Source organism: Bombina bombina, chromosome 10, assembly GCF_027579735.1.
Source record: "Bombina bombina isolate aBomBom1 chromosome 10, aBomBom1.pri, whole genome shotgun sequence".
Taxonomy (NCBI): Eukaryota; Metazoa; Chordata; class Amphibia; order Anura; family Bombinatoridae; genus Bombina; species Bombina bombina.
The window spans coordinates 191807489-191826988 of record NC_069508.1 but is presented as its reverse complement, the minus strand read 5'-3'; positions in this window follow the sequence as shown (position 1 = coordinate 191826988).

The window sequence follows — 19500 nt, the reverse complement described above, 5'->3', positions numbered from 1 at the left end:
AGCACTTTGCACACAGGCATTTCTGAAAGAAAACAGGTGTTCAATAGAGTCCCAACCCTCCCAGTGACATCAGAGACCAATCGTCCAATAGATCCGACGTATGTTTCACCGGACAGCCTCCAGCTTTTTCAAGGATGACATAAGCACACTATCTATGTCCTTTTAAACTTCCAGTTATTTCTTCATTGGATATTCGACAGTCCTCCCACTTAGTGACTTCCAATCATTGTATAAATATCTGAAGGTAGTGAGGGGTAGTTATCAAGCCGTCTATTTTACCTGCCTTCGCCGGTCCAATACGCCCGCCTAAGCTCGCCTACCATCGCCGCCGCGGACCTGAATACGTTCGCCTAAGTTATCAAAAAAGCTGTAAAAAAGCCGTGCACCAAGTACGGGGTGATGAGCAGCGGATTGTGATAGTTATCACTCATCCGATCTCGCTGCTCTTTGGCTTTTTTACAGCTTTATTGACAAGCTGTCACTAAGCACCCACACTAACTACACTGTTCTACCCCCTATACCGGCATCCCCGGAGCCCCCCGCAACTAAATAAAGTTAGTAACCCCTAAACCGCCGCTCCTAGACTCTGCCGCAACTCTTATAAATGTATTAACCCCTAAACCGCCGCTCCCGGAGCCCACCGCCACCTACATTATACCTACTAGCACCTATCCTGCCCCCCCTATACCGCCGCCACCTATAATAAAGTTATTAACCCCTATCCTGCCGATCCCGGACCCCGCCGCAACTAAATAAATAGTTTAACCCCTAAACCGCCGCTCCCGGACCCCGCCGCAACCTATATTAAACTTATTAACCCCTAATCTGCCCCCCCTACACCGTCGCCACCTATAATACATTTATTAACCCCTATCCTGCCCCCCCTACACCGCCGCAACTATAATAAAATTATTAACCCCTAAACCTAAGTCTAACACTAACCCTAACACCCCCCTAACTTAAATATTAATTAAATACATATAAATAATATTTCTCTTATTAACTAAATGAATCCTATTTAAAACTAAATACTTACCTTTAAAATAAACCCTAATATAGCTACAATATAAATAATAATTACATTGTAGCTATCTTAGGATTTATTTTTATTTTACAGGCAACTTTCAATTTATTTTAACTAGGTACAATTGCTATTAAATAGTTATTAACTATTTAATAGCTACCTAGCTAAAATAAAGAGAAATTTACCTGTAAAATAAATCCTAACCTAAGTTACAATTACACCTAACACTACACTATACTTTAATAAATTATTCCTATTTAAAACTAAATACTTACCTGTAAAATAAACCCTAAGATAGCTACAATGTAATTAATAATTACATTGTAGCTATTTTAGGGTTTATATTTATTTTACAGGTAACTTGGTGTTTATTTTAACTAGGTACAATAGATATTAAATAGTTATTAACTATTTAATAACTACCTAGCTAAAAGAAATACAAAATTACCTGTAAAATAAATCCTAACCTAAGTTACAATTAAACCTAACACTACACTATCATTAAATAAATTAAATACAAATACTTACAAATAAATACACTAACTAAAGTACAAAAAATAAAAAAAGAACTGTTACAAAAAATAAAAAAATAATTTACAAACATTATAAAAATATTACAACAATTTTAAGCTAATTACACCTACTCTAAGCCCCCTAATAAAATAACAAAGCCCCCCAAAATAAAAAAATGCCGTACCCTATTCTAAATTAAAAAGTTACCAGCTCTTTTACCTTACCAGCCCTTAAAAGGGCCTTTTGCGGGGCATGCCCCAAAGAATTCAGCTCTTTTGCCTGTAAAATAAAAATACAAACCCCCCCCAACATTAAAACCCACCACCCACATACCCCTAATCTAACCCAAACCCCCCTTAAATAAACCTAACACTACCCCCCTGAAGATCATCCTACCTTGAGCCGTCTTCAGCCAGCCGACCACCGATGGAACCGAAGAGGAGATCCGGAGCGGCAGAAGTCATCATCCAAGGGGCGCTGAAGAAGTCTTCCATCCGATGAAGTCATCATCCAGGCGGTGCTGAAGAAGTCTTCCATCCAATAGAAGTCTTCATCCAGGTGGCGTCTTCAATCTTCATCCATCCAGAGCGGAGCCATCTTCAGACGAGCCGACGCGGAGCCAACCTCTTCTTCCCGACGACTAACGACGAATGAAGGTTCCTTTAAGGGACGTCATCCAAGATGGCGTCCCTTCAATTCTGATTGGCTGATAGGATTCTATTAGCCAATCGGAATTAAGGTAGGAAAAATCTGATTGGCTGATTGAATCAGCCGATCAGATTGAAGTTCAATCCGATTGGCTGATCCAATCAGCCAATCAGATTGAGCTCGCATTCTATTGGCTGTTCCGATCAGCCAATCAGATTGAATTTTTAAGATAGATCTTGTCATTTTAATTTAAAGTTAGGGGGTTGTTAGGTTAGGGGTTAATAGTTTAATTTAGTTTTTTGCGATGTGGGGGGCTGGCGGTTTAGGGGTTAATAGGTTTATTTAGTGGCGGTGATGTGGGAGGCCAGATGTTTAGGGGTTAATAACCTTATTTAGTGGGGGCGATGTCGGGGAGCTGCGGAATAGGGGTTAAATAGCTTAATTATAGTGAGGGCGATGTTGGGGTGTGGGGGAATAGGGGTTAATAACTTAATTATAGTGGCGGCAATGTCGGGAGCGGCAGATTAGGGGTTAATAAGTTTATGTAGGTGTCTGCGATGTAGGGGGCAGCAGATTAGGGGTGTTTAGATGTGGGGTTCATGTTAGGGTATAAGGTTTAAACGTAACTTTTTTTTCCCTAGAGACATCAATGGGGTTGCATTACATAGCTTTTCATTTCCCGATCGCAGGTGTTCTTTTTTTTCTGACACTTTCTCCCCATTGATGTCTATGGGGAAAGCGTGCACGAGCACGTCAAAACAGCGCTTGGATTTTGTGCAGTATGGAGCTTATCGCAATCATATCGCAGCACCCTGGAGGGTAAAATAACGCAACTTTTGTTGCTTTCGTTTCGCACCCTCTATAGTGCAAAACTCGTAATCTAGGTGTATGTGAGGTATTTCAAGTTTGTCGGGAAAACATTCTTCATACTCAGAGCATTCATACAAGGGATCGACCGGTTAATATTAAAAAGTTAAAGAGCACTTGCTACTTCCAAACCAGCACTTCCAAACCACTCATCTATGGAGATTATAAGGATTTGGTTTATGATTGATAAAACATCTCATAAAAGTGCATAATGTAAATACAAATTATTTAAAAAGAAAAATAAATATATATCTATGGACAGGAAATAAGAATGTACATGAGATAAAAAACATAACGGTATAAAACATATAATAAACTATGTAGGAGTTGAACCACCAAATAAAAATCAAAAAATTCCTTAAGTTGGTGCTAATACCACTGCTTTATAAAACCTCACGGTAGTAAATATGGGAGATAGAGATTGTAATGTTTATTGGCTAACTTAACTGAACTAGTGAGTCCAACTATGAACTAATATTTATTATAAAAATGTATAGAAATTTATAGAAGAACAAAATTTATAGAAGAACAAAAAATAATCATTGGTTCTGCTATAGATTTCAATACATTTTAATTATAAATATTAGTTTTTAGTTGGACTCGCTAGTTCAGTTAAGTTAGCCAATATACATTAGACTCTCTACATCTCATATACCTTATTTGCATTGTTTAATGTATTTTATGCCCATTATGTCTTTTACATAATACATACTATAACTTCAGATATTTATACAATGATTGGAAGTCACAGTGGGAGGACTGTCGACGATCCAATGAATGAATAACTGGAGATTTAAAAGGACATTGATAGTGTGCTTACGTCATCCTTGAAAAAGCCAGAGGCTGTCCGGTGAAACGTACATTGGATCTATTGGGCGATTGATCTCTGATGTCACTGGGAGGGTTGGGACTCTATTGAACACCTGTTTGCTTTCAGCTAACACCTGTGTGCAAAGCGCTTTTAGATGATTTTAGCGTGGTTTGGTCATCTCTGCAGTCTGTTTATACCCAAGTGACTTTTAATAAATATTTGGTTTTATTAAGCCAGGAGTCCATATCCATCCTTTTATTGACTGGTCAAGGATATATTCATGGGCTTTTACACTAAGAGCTGAGTCATAGCTCTTGTCTGTAAGATCTCTGGGAGACACATATCCTATTTCTTGGTGCACATATTTTACACATGTATTTGTTTATTCTAAATGCTAACAATATATTTGCCACTGTCATTATTTAGGTACTGTGATCTTCAGTGCATCTAGCACCACCGCACCCAGCACTACATTTGCTTCAAGCCCCACTGCAGAACAAAGCACTTTACTCACAAGTTCTGCGCCTGGCATTACCAGCTCGACTGCACCATCAGTGACCAGCACTGTAACAAATGCGATAGGCGGTGCTTCAGGTAGCACAGCGTTCCCAGCCTTCGCCATTGCCTTGATTGTGATACTCTGCTTGATCATCCTTGCGATTCCGCTGCTAATTTTTCTGGTAAGTGATAGATGCACAATATGTTGATATATTTTTACCTAATGAATACAGATATTGGTCTCTAATAAGCTTCACTAATGGTGTCTATATTATATGGCATAGTTTCATTGATTTCTTAAAGTCCAATGTGACTTTTATGACTGTAGATGTGTATGGAAGTTCCTTATATTTAAATAGTCACATTTATTGGGAATCTCTTTAACCTTGTTAAATTTTCTTTACTGAACATGGACTCTATGTTCTCTAAGCATGTGTTTCTCAACCATGGTCCTCAAGTACCCCCAACAGGCCAGGCTTTCATTAAGGCTGAACTAGAGCACAGGTGAAATAATCAGCTGATCAGTAACCATGGTAACTAACCCGCTCTCACCCATCAGCTGATTATTTCACCTGTGCTCTAGTAAAGCTATAATAAAAACCTGGCCTGTTAGGGGTACTTGGGGTCCACAGTTGAAAAGCACTTCTCTAAGCCACAAGCATTAAAGGGACACTGTACCCAAAATTTCTTTTGTGATTCAGATTGAGCATGAAATTTTAAGCAACGTTCTAATTTACTCCTATTATCAAATTTTCTTCATTCTCTTGGTATCTTTATTTGAAATGCAAGAATGTAAGTTTAGAAAGTTGCTTAAAATTGCATGCTCTTTCTGAATTACAAAAGAAAAAATTTGGGTTCAGTGTCCCTTTAAAGCTCCCAAGCCAATCACAGCTGGACAACCAATCAGAGGAGAAAGATGCGTGTAGTGGCCAATCACAAGTAGTTTCCTGATTGTTAGCTGCATTGTAAAGAAAAAAATGCTGTAAATCATTAGAAACTGTCATTTTCCATTGCCAATCCTAGTTTACCATGAGTGTTACCCCCCAAAATGAGGTGGAAAACATAGTACACTAGAATCAGCAGTTCATAATTTATGTGCAATAATAATCTAGATCTAGAACATGACATATGACTGTTAGTTACTGTATTCTTATGGTACAAAGGTTATATGATGCTGGATAATAATACAATATATTTTAGAAAGTGTGAAATAACAGGTATTAGTAAATTATTATTTATAGATATGTGTGTGTGTGTATATGTGTGTGTGTATGTGTGTGTGTATATGTGTGTGTGTATATGTGTGTGTGTATATATATGTGTGTGTATATATGTGTGTATATATGTGTGTGTATATATGTGTGTGTATATATGTGTGTATATATATGTGTGTATATATATGTGTGTATATATATGTGTGTATATATATGTGTGTATATATATGTGTGTATATATGTGTGTATATATATGTGTGTATATATGTGTGTATATATATGTGTGTATATATGTGTGTGTATATATGTGTGTGTATATATATGTGTGTATATATATGTGTGTATATATATGTGTGTATATATATGTGTGTATATATGTGTGTATATATATGTGTGTATATATGTGTGTATATATATGTGTGTATATATGTGTGTGTATATATGTGTGTGTATATATGTGTGTGTATATATGTGTGTGTATATATGTGTGTGTATATATGTGTGTGTATATATGTGTGTGTATATGTGTATATGTGTGTGTATATATGTGTGTATGTGTGTGTGTGTGTATGTGTGTATATATATATATATATATATATATATATATATATATATATATATATATATATATATATATTTATATATATTGATTGGAGTAGCTGTGTTAGTCCAGAGATTTAGATATCAAAATAACAAGAGTATTGCATTGAGCAATGATACTTTTTTATTGGACTAACTATACATTTATAAGATAACAGCTTTCGGAAGAGTGTCCTCCTTTTCAAGTCTGAAGCAATACTTGAAAAAGGAGGACACTCTTCCGAAAGCTGTCATCTTATAAATGTATAGTTAGTCCAATAAAAAAGTATCATTGCTCAATGCAATACTCTTGTTATTTTGATATCTATCTATCATCCTTCCATACATATACAAGTCTGAACTGAATAATACATCTTAAAGTTAAATAGAACATTTTAAACCTGACAACAACAGCTTTGGAACCTTTTTCTCTCCTTTATTAGAAATTCTTACACTTTTGGTTTAATCCATTTTGGTTCAGGGGGGATTTTTGTCACTTTCTACCAAAATGCAATAATTTCACAAGATTCTCCAAGACAGGTGACATCATGACACATTAATGCTTGAGTAGGAGGTGACATCATGACACATTAATGCTTGAGTAGGAGGTGACATCATGACACATTAGTGCTTGAGTAGGAGGTGACATCATGACACATTAGTGCTTCAGTAGGAGGTGACATCATGACACATTAGTGCTTGAGTAGGAGGTGACATCATGACACATTAGTGCTTGAGTAGGAGGTGACATCATGACACATTAGTGCTTCAGTAGGAGGTGACATCATGACACATTAGTGCTTCAGTAGGAGGTGACATCATGAGACATTAGTGCTTGAGTAGGAGGTGACATCATGAGACATTAGTGCTTGAGTAGGAGGTGACATCATGAGACATTAGTGCTTCAGTAGGAGGTGACATCATGAGACATTAGTGCTTGAGTAGGAGGTGGCATCATGACACATTAGTGCTTCAGTAGGAGGTGACATCATGACACATTAGTGCTTCAGTAGGAGGTGACATCATGACACATTAGTGCTTGAGTAGGAGGTGACATCATGACACATTAGTGCTTGAGTAGGAGGTGGCTTCATGACACATTAGTGCTTGAGTAGGAGGTGACATCATGACACATTAGTGCTTGAGTAGGAGGTGACATCATGACACATTAGTGCTTCAGTAGGAGGTGACATCATGACACATTAGTGCTTGAGTAGGAGGTGACATCATTATACATTAGTGCTTGAGTAGGAGGTGACATCATGACACATTAGTGCTTGAGTAGGAGGTGACATCATGACACATTAGTGCTTGAGTAGGAGGTGACATCATGACACATTAGTGCTTCAGTAGGAGGTGGCATCATGACACATTAGTGCTTGAGTAGGAGGTGACATCATTACACATTAGTGCTTGAGTAGGAGGTGACATCATGACACATTAGTGCTTGAGTAGGAGGTGACATCATGACACATTAGTGCTTGAGTAGGAGGTGACATCATGACACATTAGTGCTTCAGTAGGAGGTGACATCATTACACATGAGTGCTTGAGTAGGAGGTGACATCATGACACATTAGTGCTTGAGTAGGAGGTGACATCATGACACATTAGTGCTTGAGTAGGAGGTGACATCATGACACATTAGTGCTTGAGTAGGAGGTGACATCATGACACATTAATGCTTGAGTAGGAGGTGACATCATGACACATTAATGCTTGAGTAGGAGGTGACATCATGACACATTAGTGCTTGAGTAGGAGGTGACATCATGACACATTAGTGCTTCAGTAGGAGGTGACATCATGAGACATTAGTGCTTGAGTAGGAGGTGGCATCATGACACATTAATGCTTGAGTAGGAGGTGACATCATGAGACATTAGTGCTTGAGTAGGAGGTGACATCATGAGATATTAGTGCTTGAGTAGGAGGTGGCATCATGACACATTAGTGCTTCAGTAGGAGGTGACATCATGACACATTAGTGCTTGAGTAGGAGGTGACATCATGACACATTAATGCTTGAGTAGGAGGGGACATCATGACACATTAGTGCTTGAGTAGGAGGTGACATCATGACACATTAATGCTTGAGTAGGAGGTGACATCATGACACATTAGTGCTTGAGTAGGAGGTGACATCATGACACATTAGTGCTTGAGTAGGAGGTGACATCATGACACATTAGTGCTTGAGTAGGAGGTGACATCATGACACATTAGTGCTTGAGTAGGAGGTGACATCATGACACATTAGTGCTTGAGTAGGAGGTGGCATCATGACACATTAGTGCTTGAGTAGGAGGTGGCATCATGACACATTAGTGCTTGAGTAGGAGGTGACATCATGACACATTAGTGCTTGAGTAGGAGGTGGCATCATGACACATTAGTGCTTCAGTAGGAGGTGACATCATGACACAGTGCTTGAGTAGGAGGTGACATCATTATTCATTAGTGCTTGAGTAGGAGGTGACATCATGACACATTAGTGCTTGAGTAGGAGGTGACATCATGACACATTAGTGCTTCAGTAGGAGGTGACATCATGACACATTAGTGCTTCAGTAGGAGGTGACATCATGACACATTAGTGCTTCAGTAGGAGGTGACATCATGACACATTAGTGCTTGAGTAGGAGGTGACATCATGACACATTAGTGCTTCAGTAGGAGGTGACATCATGACACATTAGTGCTTCAGTAGGAGGTGACATCATGACACATTAGTGCTTGAGTAGGAGGTGACATCATGACACATTAGTGCTTCAGTAGGAGGTGACATCATGACACATTAGTGCTTGAGTAGGAGGTGACATCATGACACATTAGTGCTTGAGTAGGAGGTGGCATCATGACACATTAGTGCTTGAGTAGGAGGTGACATCATGACACATTAGTGCTTGAGTAGGAGGTGACATCATGACACATTAGTGCTTGAGTAGGAGGTGACATCATGACACATTAATGCTTGAGTAGGAGGTGACATCATGACACATTAGTGCTTGAGTAGGAGGTGACATCATGACACATTAGTGCTTCAGTAGGAGGTGACATCATGACACATTAGTGCTTCAGTAGGAGGTGACATCATGACACATTAGTGCTTCAGTAGGAGGTGACATCATGACACATTAGTGCTTGAGTAGGAGGTGAAAAATAATGCAATTTATGTATGAGGTTTGAGTTTGAGTTTGAATTTAAAGGGACAGTCAATACTAAAATTGTTATAGTTTGCATTGATAGAAAATGCCTTTACTACCCATTCCCCAGCTTTGCACAACCAACATTGTTATATTAAAGTGAAGGTAAACTTTGATGAATCAGTGCCCTGTTTTTAAAATATTATTAAAAACAGGGGCACTTTCATACATCAAAGTTTACATTTCACCGTTTTTGCAAAAATACCTTTTATTCTGGAAACCGCTCCAGCGCTTCCCGCGCCTGTCGCAAATCTCTTCTTACATCCCCAATGAAGAATCTGGCTTCCTCCAATCACGGCGTGGCCTTAGGCAATGTTTGCTCTGGTGGGGAAACCGTGATTAAAGGAAGCTGGATTCGTCATTGATGACATATGAAGAGACTTACGACGCGTGGGGGATGCGCTGGAGCGGCTTCCAGAATAAAAAGTAAGTATTTTTAAAAAACTGTGAAATGTAACTTTTGATGATTGAAAGTGCCCCTGTTTTTAATAGTATTTTTAAAAATAGGGCACTTATTCATCAACGTTTACCTTCACTTTAATATACTTTATAACATTTAAACCTCTAAATGTCTGCCTGTTTTTAAACCACTATAGACAACCTCTTAATCTCATGATTTTTTATTTGCTTTTCACAACAGGAGACTGCTAGTTCATGTGAGCCATATAGTTAACATTGTGCTCACGACCATGGGTTCTGCACAACACAGCTAAAATGGAAGTCAATAGATAAAGTCATGTGATCAGGGGTCTGTCAAAAGAGGCTTCGGGGAAAATTTATCAACTGTCTGGCGGACCTCGCTGAATGCGAAGAGCAATACGCTCTCCATATTCAGCATTGCACCAGCAGCTTTTGTGAGCTGCTGGTACAACGCCGCCCCCTGCAGATTCGCGGCCAATCGGCCACCAGCAGGGAGGTGTCAATCAACCCAATCGTACTCGATCGGGTTGATTTTCGGTGATGTCTGTCCGCCTGCTCAGAGCAGGCGCACAGGTTATGGAGCAGCAGTCTTTAGACCGCTGCTTCATAACTGCTGTTTCTGGCGAGCCTGCAGGCTCGCCAGAAACACGGGCCCTCAAGCTCCATCCAGAGCTTGATTAATGGGCCCCTTAGATACAAGGTAATCACAGAGGTAAAAAGTACTGTATATTAGTATAACTGTGCTGGTTATGCAAAACTGGGGAATGGGTAATAAAGGGATTATCTATCTTTTTAAATAATACAACATTTTGAGTTAACTGTCCCTTTAAAGTTAATTTTTAATTCTACCTTTTTCTTCCTTTATTTTTTTTTTATAATTTTGTAGGCAATCAGACTTGGGTTCCTTAATCTGTTGGCGGGAGCCTCCCCAAGCCCTGAGTCTGGGTTGGGAGTTCCTAGTGTTGGAGTCAATATACCAGGTTTTAGGGTAAGTGTCTGTTTTTGGAAATTTTATGGTAGAAAAAACCCAGTTTCCCTTGAAATTTATTCAAACAATTAAATATAACATTAAAATGTTACATTTGAATACTAAAGTCTATGGGAATCAATAATTAAATATATTTATTTTCGAATATTTAAATGTTACATTTAATTAAAAGAATCTTACCCTTTAATATTAGCCACTTACCATTGTTCAGTAAATAATGAAGATTCATCTAAAAAGAACTAATACTGACAACATAATGTATTTATTTTTTGAAGGCATATATAATCCAAAATTGAAATGCACATAGCCGCAATTAATTTTTGGATAGAACCATTTTAAGTAACATATGGGCCAGAACAATATATGTTAACTGAGCAGGTATGGTGTTTCTATGCAGGTGCACAAGGCCTATGCATGTATGCTTTGTACACAGTAAAAGCTATCTCTAAAAAAAACTTTAACTGCAAGTATTTCCATCAATAAAAGAGAATAGCAAAAATGCCCAAACATTGTCCTATCCCTTGTTTGTATTTTTATATTTTAAAATTCTTCATTTCTTTTAAAGCCAAGCAATTAGCCATTATTTGTAAAAAAAGAAAAAGAAATACAATAATCAAAAAATAATTGTTATTTTATGTCTTTACAGTCTGGCTCATATAATCTTCGAAGTTAATTCTTCAGTTTCATCTAGAAAAAAAAACTTGACACGGATGGATTAAACTTCCAATTTACATGTTTACAACTATGGAAACTGAATTGTGTCAGATGATTCTGTATACTATTTTATGTCTCTATGAACTGTTTAAAACAAAGAAAATGAAGTGAATTTATCCACTGTGACCCCTGATAATGCACAAGAAGTGGATTTCAGCTACTTGCACTAAAAATTTCAGAAAAGCACAATTACTTTTTTAAGTGTATTGAGAATTATTCTGTACTGCAAAGTCTAGATTATATTTGCTACTCTTTAGCAAACTGATTTATTGAATGTAATTATTTATTTTATTACAGTTGAAGTTTTATTTTGTATAATGTGTTTTATTTATAAAAATGCCAAAATAAGGAATAATATGTAACATATTGTTGTACAAAAACAATGATATTACCAAAATGATATTAACAAAATTAAACTACCGTTTACAGGTCTATGTATTTATTTATTTATTGCTTATCTGTTTAATATGTTACCTGGTATGCAGTCATTTGTAGCTGGGGAAAAAAAAGGACACGAAACACCATTTTTTTTCTTTTGTGATTCAAACAGAGCATTCAATTTTTATAGATTTTCCAATTTGTGTTATCAAATTTGCTTTGTTCTCCAGGTATTTCGTTTTAAAAAGAGCATACCTAAGTGGGTAGTGGGAGGGTGTCTACCGAACTATATGGCAGCAGTTTTGTAAGAACACTTTTTTAGCACTAAATGGCCGCAATGTTTGTACAATGTTTAACATTGTTAAAAGCATTGTTGCAAAATTGCTGCCATATAGTGCTCGAGACATGTGCAGTATACTGAGCCCACCTACCTGCTTTTCAAAGAAAGGTACCAACACAACAAGGAAATGTGATAACCGAAGTAAACTGGGCGTTTTTTTTTTTGTGTTCTTTTTTTACACTTAAACGGTTTGGGTTACATGTCCCATTAAAGGGACAACAAATTCAATACATAATCCCACATAAAATGTTTCATTATACATTATAAAGAATTTGTAATATAACATCATTATTTTTCCTTCTCCCGCAATTTAACTTTGAAGGTTGTGCTTTTCATTGCCCCGATATATTTAAATATATACAGTATGTGTATATATATATATATATATATATATATATATATATACATATACAATTTTCTTCCGAGGTAAGAACAATGCTATTTAAAGTATATCAATTCTATAAACAAAAAAATGGTATTAACAGTGCTTGAAAGTCATATGGTATGTATGTGTGTGTATGCGTACTTATATAAGTGCACACATACATATATACACTCATACAAATAAGTACACATTTATATTTACTGTGTATATATATATATACACGCACACCTTTAAGCCCTTCCCAGTCAAACACTTTGTCATATACCATATTACTTTATAACACTTTCTATGTATTCATTTCAATAATAAACCTATATTTTACATTTTGTATTTTAATACTTTTACTGTAGCCCTATCATTTTACTTCAGGTCTCAAGTCATGCTACCCATAGCTCACAACTTGTAATATGAGTGATGCTAAACATTCTCTGGTGATTCTGTTTTACCAAGGACCAGTAATACCAGGTTGCGTGTTAATCTTAGCGCGGTCCTGCGATATTGATAGCACTTTTCTTTTAACTTAGCCCTTTGTATGTGATAAACTGGTTCATACAATACACAAATTACTAATAAAATTGTCCGTGATATCTCATAAACACAGAATATACAAAGGTACCTAGGAATATTGGTGAGGGAGCTTTGAGATTTGACAGATTACAGAGGAACAGATAAAATACTCTTTGTGCAAATGTTTGTTTGAAAACAAATTGACTTGTAGATAGTTTTATAACATCTGCAAACAACTTACAGAGCTAACATTAATGCAGGTGATTATAAGGAAGTGTAGGGGTTAACTCAAATAAGACTATGTAAACAGAATAGTTTTGCATATTGTTGAACAGCTTTGCCACTCACGGGTCATTAGAGACACTAGCAGATATGCTGAACAAATGAAGAAAGTATATTACCAGTTTGGCAAGAATGTCATCAGGATTTTCTACTGAATGCAAATCAGTAGAACAACTGAAGAAAGAATCTCATTAATCATCAAGCACTGTAATATAATAGACCAGATTATGAGGTCTATGTATCAAAGGTCTTGCGGACCTAATCCGACAGTGCGGATCAGGTCGGCAAGACCTCGCTGAATGCGGAGAGCAATACGCTCTCCGTATCCAGCATTGTACCAGCAGCTCACAAGAGCTGCTGGTGCAACGCCGCCCCCTGCAGACTCGCGGCCAATTGGCTGCCAGCAGGGAGGTGTCAATCAACCCGATCGTACTCGATCGGGTTGAATTGTGTCGATTCCTGTCCGCATGCTCAGAGCAGGTGGACAGGGTTATAGAGCAGTGGTCTTTGTGACCGCTGCTTCATAACTGCTGTTTCTGGTGAGTCTGAAGACTCGTCAAAAACACGGGCCCACAAGCTCCATACAGAGCTTGATAAATGGGCCTCTATGAGTGGAGCACTAATTAACGCACTAATATTATAAGTTAAACGTAAACTGTTTTAGCTCTCGCGCTAACCTGACAAGCACAAAAAGCCAAAGTTAGAACATCGCATGCGCATTCACGTATTACCCCTTAGAAGTAAGTGGGGAAAAATACAGAAAACTCCACACTTGCACAAACACAATCGCATATGAACCCAACATGAAAATATAAATATTCAAATTCCAATGTTCTTCAAATAGCACAGTATGTTCTATTTATTCATAAATACATATTTCTACATATATATGATGGTATTTTGTGGTACAATATATATCTGTACCTATATATTTAGATGATTGTATATGGGTTTAGATAAATACAGATATATATATATATATAGGAATATCTAATTAGAAATACAAAGAACATATTCTACAATGTGCAGAACATTTGGAATGTGAAATACATAGTTAAAATCTTTATTAAAAATGAATATTGCATAAATATGCTTTAACATGTTTTCATCTACTTAACTACAAAGTTACATGTATTTACTGTATGTGTTAATATGTGTATATATGTCTGTAAATACATATATAAACATATAAATGCATATATACACATATATAGACATAAATATATATGTACACATATATAGACATAAATACATATATACACATATATAGACATAAATACATATGTACACATATATAGACATAAATATATATGTACACATATATAGACATAAATACATATGTACACTTATAAATATATATATATATATATATATACCCACATATCTATCTTTAGACATGTATATGTATGTATCTCTATGTTAAAGCATTTATACTGGCAAGGTGTTGTTAAAGGGACAGTAAAGTCAAAAATAAACTTTCATGTATCAGGTAGAGCATGGAATTTTAAACAATTTTCCAATTTTACTTTAGTTATCTACCTTGCTTCATTCTCTTGGCATTCTTTGTTGAAAAGCATATCTAGGTATGCTAAGGAGCAGTGATGCACTACTGGGAGCTAGCTGATAATTGGTGGCTGCATATATATGCTTCTTGTCATTGCCTCACCTGATGTTTTCGATTAGTTCCCAGTAGTGCTCCTTCAACAAAGGACACCAAGAGAATGGAGCAAATTGTATCATAGAAGTAAATTGGAAAGTTGTTTAAAAATTAATTCTTTATCTGAATTGTGAACTGAAAAAAATTGGGTTTCACATCCTTTAAATAATTAACCATAAGCAATACAATACACTAACACAAGTTGATCAGCCACAATGTATTTTGTAATCACAAAAGCAAGAACAGATGAAGCAATCATTAGTCAGAGAAAGTATATAAAACGCATGATTGATTTTTTATTGGAAATTGCAAAGCTGGAAGCTAAATGTGCAAAAAATGCCCTGCCCAAGCAGTATGTCACATAACTGGCTAATTTACACAACAATGTTGCTAAGTCATTTGATCTTAATGACGTCCATTACAAAATATTCTTTATGACTGGCAGAAATAGGTCTTAGAGAAAATTCTTCCTTAATATGTTAGTATGTAGTAGTGAGCAGATCTTACCACTAGATGGCAACAGAATCATGACATTTAAAATTAAGGATTTATGATTAAGATAGAGAATGATAAAAATAAAAATAAAAAAGTTTTCAATTTACTTCTACTGCTAAATGTATCCCTTTCTCTTGGCATTTTTTCCATGAGAGCATACTGAGGTAAGTGCATAAAACCTTCATTTTAACTTGTTTCGTTAACCTGATATCTATTTTATTCACAAATATGGCTAAGAATATAGATATGGATAAAGTAAGAGGTATTGCAAGGATTAGATATATGGTTAAGGTCAGATATATCTCGGCTAAAAATATGGATATGGTTAGAGATATGACTAGGGTTAGAGATATGACTAGGATTAGAGATATGACTAGGATTAGATATATGACTAGGGTTAGAGATATGACTAGGATTAGAGATATGAGTAGGGTGAGAGATATGAGTAGGGTGAGAGATATGAGTAGGGTGAGAGATATGACTAGGGTGAGAGATATGAGTAGGGTGAGAGATATGACTAGGATTAGAGATATGATTAGGATTAGAGATATGACTAGGGTTAAAGATATGACTAGGATTAGAGATATGAGTAGGGTGAGAGATATGACTAGGATTAGAGATATGACTAGGGTTAGAGATATGACTAGGGTGAGAGATATGACTAGGATTAGAGATATGATTAGGATTAGAGATATGACTAGGGTTAGAGATATGATTAGGATTAGAGATATGACTAGGGTTAGAGATATGACTAGGATTAGAGATATGACTAGGGTTAGAGATATGACTAGGGTGAGAGATATGACTAGGATTAGAGATATGGCTAGGGTTAGAGATATTTCTAGGGTTAGAGATATGACTAAGGTTATATATATTTCTAGGGTTAGAGATATGACTAGGATTAGAGATATGGCTAGGGTTAGAGATATTTCTAGGGTTAGAGATATGACTAGGGTTAGAGATATTTCTAGGGTTAGAGATATGACTAGGATTAGAGATATGGCTAGGATTAGAGATATGGCTAGGGTTAGAGATATTTCTAGGGTTAGAGATATGACTAGGGTTAGAGATATGACTAGGTTTAGAGATATGGCTAGGATTAGAGATATGACTAGGTTTAGAGATATGGCTAGGGTTAGAGATATGACTAGGTTTAGAGATATGGCTAGGATTAGAGATATGACTAGGTTTAGAGATATGGCTAGGATTAGAGATATGACTAGGTTTAGAGATATTTCTAGGGTTAGAGATATGACTAGGGTTAGAGATATGACTAGGGTTAGAGATATGACTAGGGTTAGAGATATGACTAGGTTTAGAGATATGGCTAGGATTAGAGATATGACTAGGTTTAGAGATATGGCTAGGGTTAGATATATGACTAGGATTAGAGATATGGCTAGGGTTAGGAATATAACTAGGATTAGAGATATTAATAAGATTAGAGATTTGATTAGTATTAGAGATATGTCTGAGGTTAGAGATGTGACTAGGGTTAGAGATATGGCTAGGGTTAGAGATATGACTAGGATTAGAGATATGGCTAGGGTTATATATATGACTAGGATTAGAGATATTAATAAAATTAGAGATTTGACTAGTATTAGAGATATGTCTTAGGTTAGAAATATGACTAGGGTTAGAGATATGACTAGCATTAGTTACAGTATATAACTAGGATTAGAGATATGACTAGGATTAGGGATATGACTAGGGTTAGAGAAGAGATATGACTAGGATTAGAGATATGACTAGGATTAGAGATATAACTAGGGTTAGAGACATGACTAGGGTGAGAGATATGACTAGGATTAGAGATATGGCTAGGGTTAGAGATATTTCTAGGGTTAGAGATATGACTAGAATTAGAGATATGACTAGGATTAGAGATATGGCTAGGGTTAGAGATATTTCTAGGGTTAGAGATATGACTAGGGTTAGAGATATTTCTAGGGTTAGAGATATGACTAGGCTTAGAGATATGGCTAGGATTAGAGATATGACTAGGTTTAGAGATATGGCTAGGGTTAGATATATGACTAGGATTAGAGATATGGCTAAGATTAGGAATATAACTAGGATTAGAGATATTAATAAGATTAGAGATTTGATTAGTATTAGAGATATGTCTGAGGTTAGAGATATGACTAGGGTTAGAGATATGGCTAGGGTTAGAGATATGGCTAGGGTTAGAGATATTTCTAGGGTTAGAGATATGACTAGGGTTAGAGATATTTCTAGGGTTAGAGATATGACTAGGCTTAGAGATATGACTAGGGTTAGAGATATGGCTAGGGTTAGAGATATGACTAGGATTAGAGATATGGCTAGGGTTATATATATGACTAGGATTAGAGATATTAATAAAATTAGAGATTTGACTAGTATTAGAGATATGTGTAAGGTTAGAAATGTGACTAGGGTTAGATATATGACTAGCATTAGTTACAGTATATAACTAGGATTAGAGATATATCTAGGATTAGGGATATGACTAGGGTTAGAGAAGAGATATGACTAGGATTAGAGATATGACTAGGATTAGAGATATGACTAGGATTAGATATATAACTAGGCTTAGAGATATGGCTAGGATTAGAGATATGACTAGGATTAGAGATATGGCTAGGGTTAGAGATATTTCTAGGGTTAGAGATATGACTAAGGTTAGATATATTTCTAGGGTTAGAGATATGACTAGGATTAGAGATATGGATAGGGTTAGATATATTTCTAGGGTTAGAGATATGACTAGGGTTAGAGATATTTCTACGGTTAGAGATATGACTAGGATTAGAGATATGGCTAGGGTTAGAGATATGACTAGCATTAGTTGTATAACTAGGATTAGAGATATGACTAGGATTAGGGATATGACTAGGGTTAAATATATGACTTGAATTAGAGATACGACTAGTGTTAGAGATTTGAGTAGGATTAGTTATATAACTAGGATTAGAGATATGACTGGGGTTAGAGATATGACTTGGATTAGAGATATGACTTATATTAGAGATATGACTAGGGTTAGAGATATGACTTATATTAGAGATATGACTAGGGTTAGAGATATGACTTATATTAGAGATATGACTAGGGTTAGAGATATGACTTAAATTAGAGATATGACTGGGGTTAGAGATATGACTTATATTAGAGATATGACTAGGGTTAGAGATATGACTTGGATTAGAGATATGACTAGTGTTGTGGGTAGAGTTAGGTCTTGAAAAAAGCTTTTGATAGCTAAAACGTGTCGATGGAGCATATCCTATATTCCTAGTACAAGTCCATGTTTTAATATATCAGAGCACTCTGTATTTTATATTTGGACTTTAACAGCTAAGATAAATTCCAACAGACAACCGGTAATCTACTCACACTATTAGATACTGGAGGACAAGTGACTTGAACACTTCTGAAACAGATACTGTACATGACAGAAAAAGGTAACAAAGTGTCTAAACAGAAGGAGGCCACACAAGGATTCTGTGAGTAGAAAAATCTTGAGGTAAACTAGATTTTGTATTCTGGTATATGCTGGATATAGTACCGCACACTCTAAGGAGTCACCCTATATATCGGATCACACTAAGACTAAGGGGGATATTTATCAAAGCGTCAACTGAAAATACGCTTGAATCCCACGTCGTATTTGTCGTGAGATTGATCTTCTGTAGTTATCAAAGCATCAAGATAATCAAATGTGAAATTTGTGATGTAATATATGCTCCCGCAATCTCAATCCGACGCAGAACGATGCTTGCGTCATTACAGATGTTTCGAATTCACATTCTACTCTATTTGACCCATTTCCAAATGTATCAAACATTTAACAGGTATGCTTGCATCTATTCTGACACAGCGTACCTAGTTTTCAATCCGCCACCCTTGAGGCTGCGGATGCCATAGAAATCAATGGGAGTCTGAAAACACAGAAAGCTTATGTTTGATGCTGCAAGAGAATGAAGTAT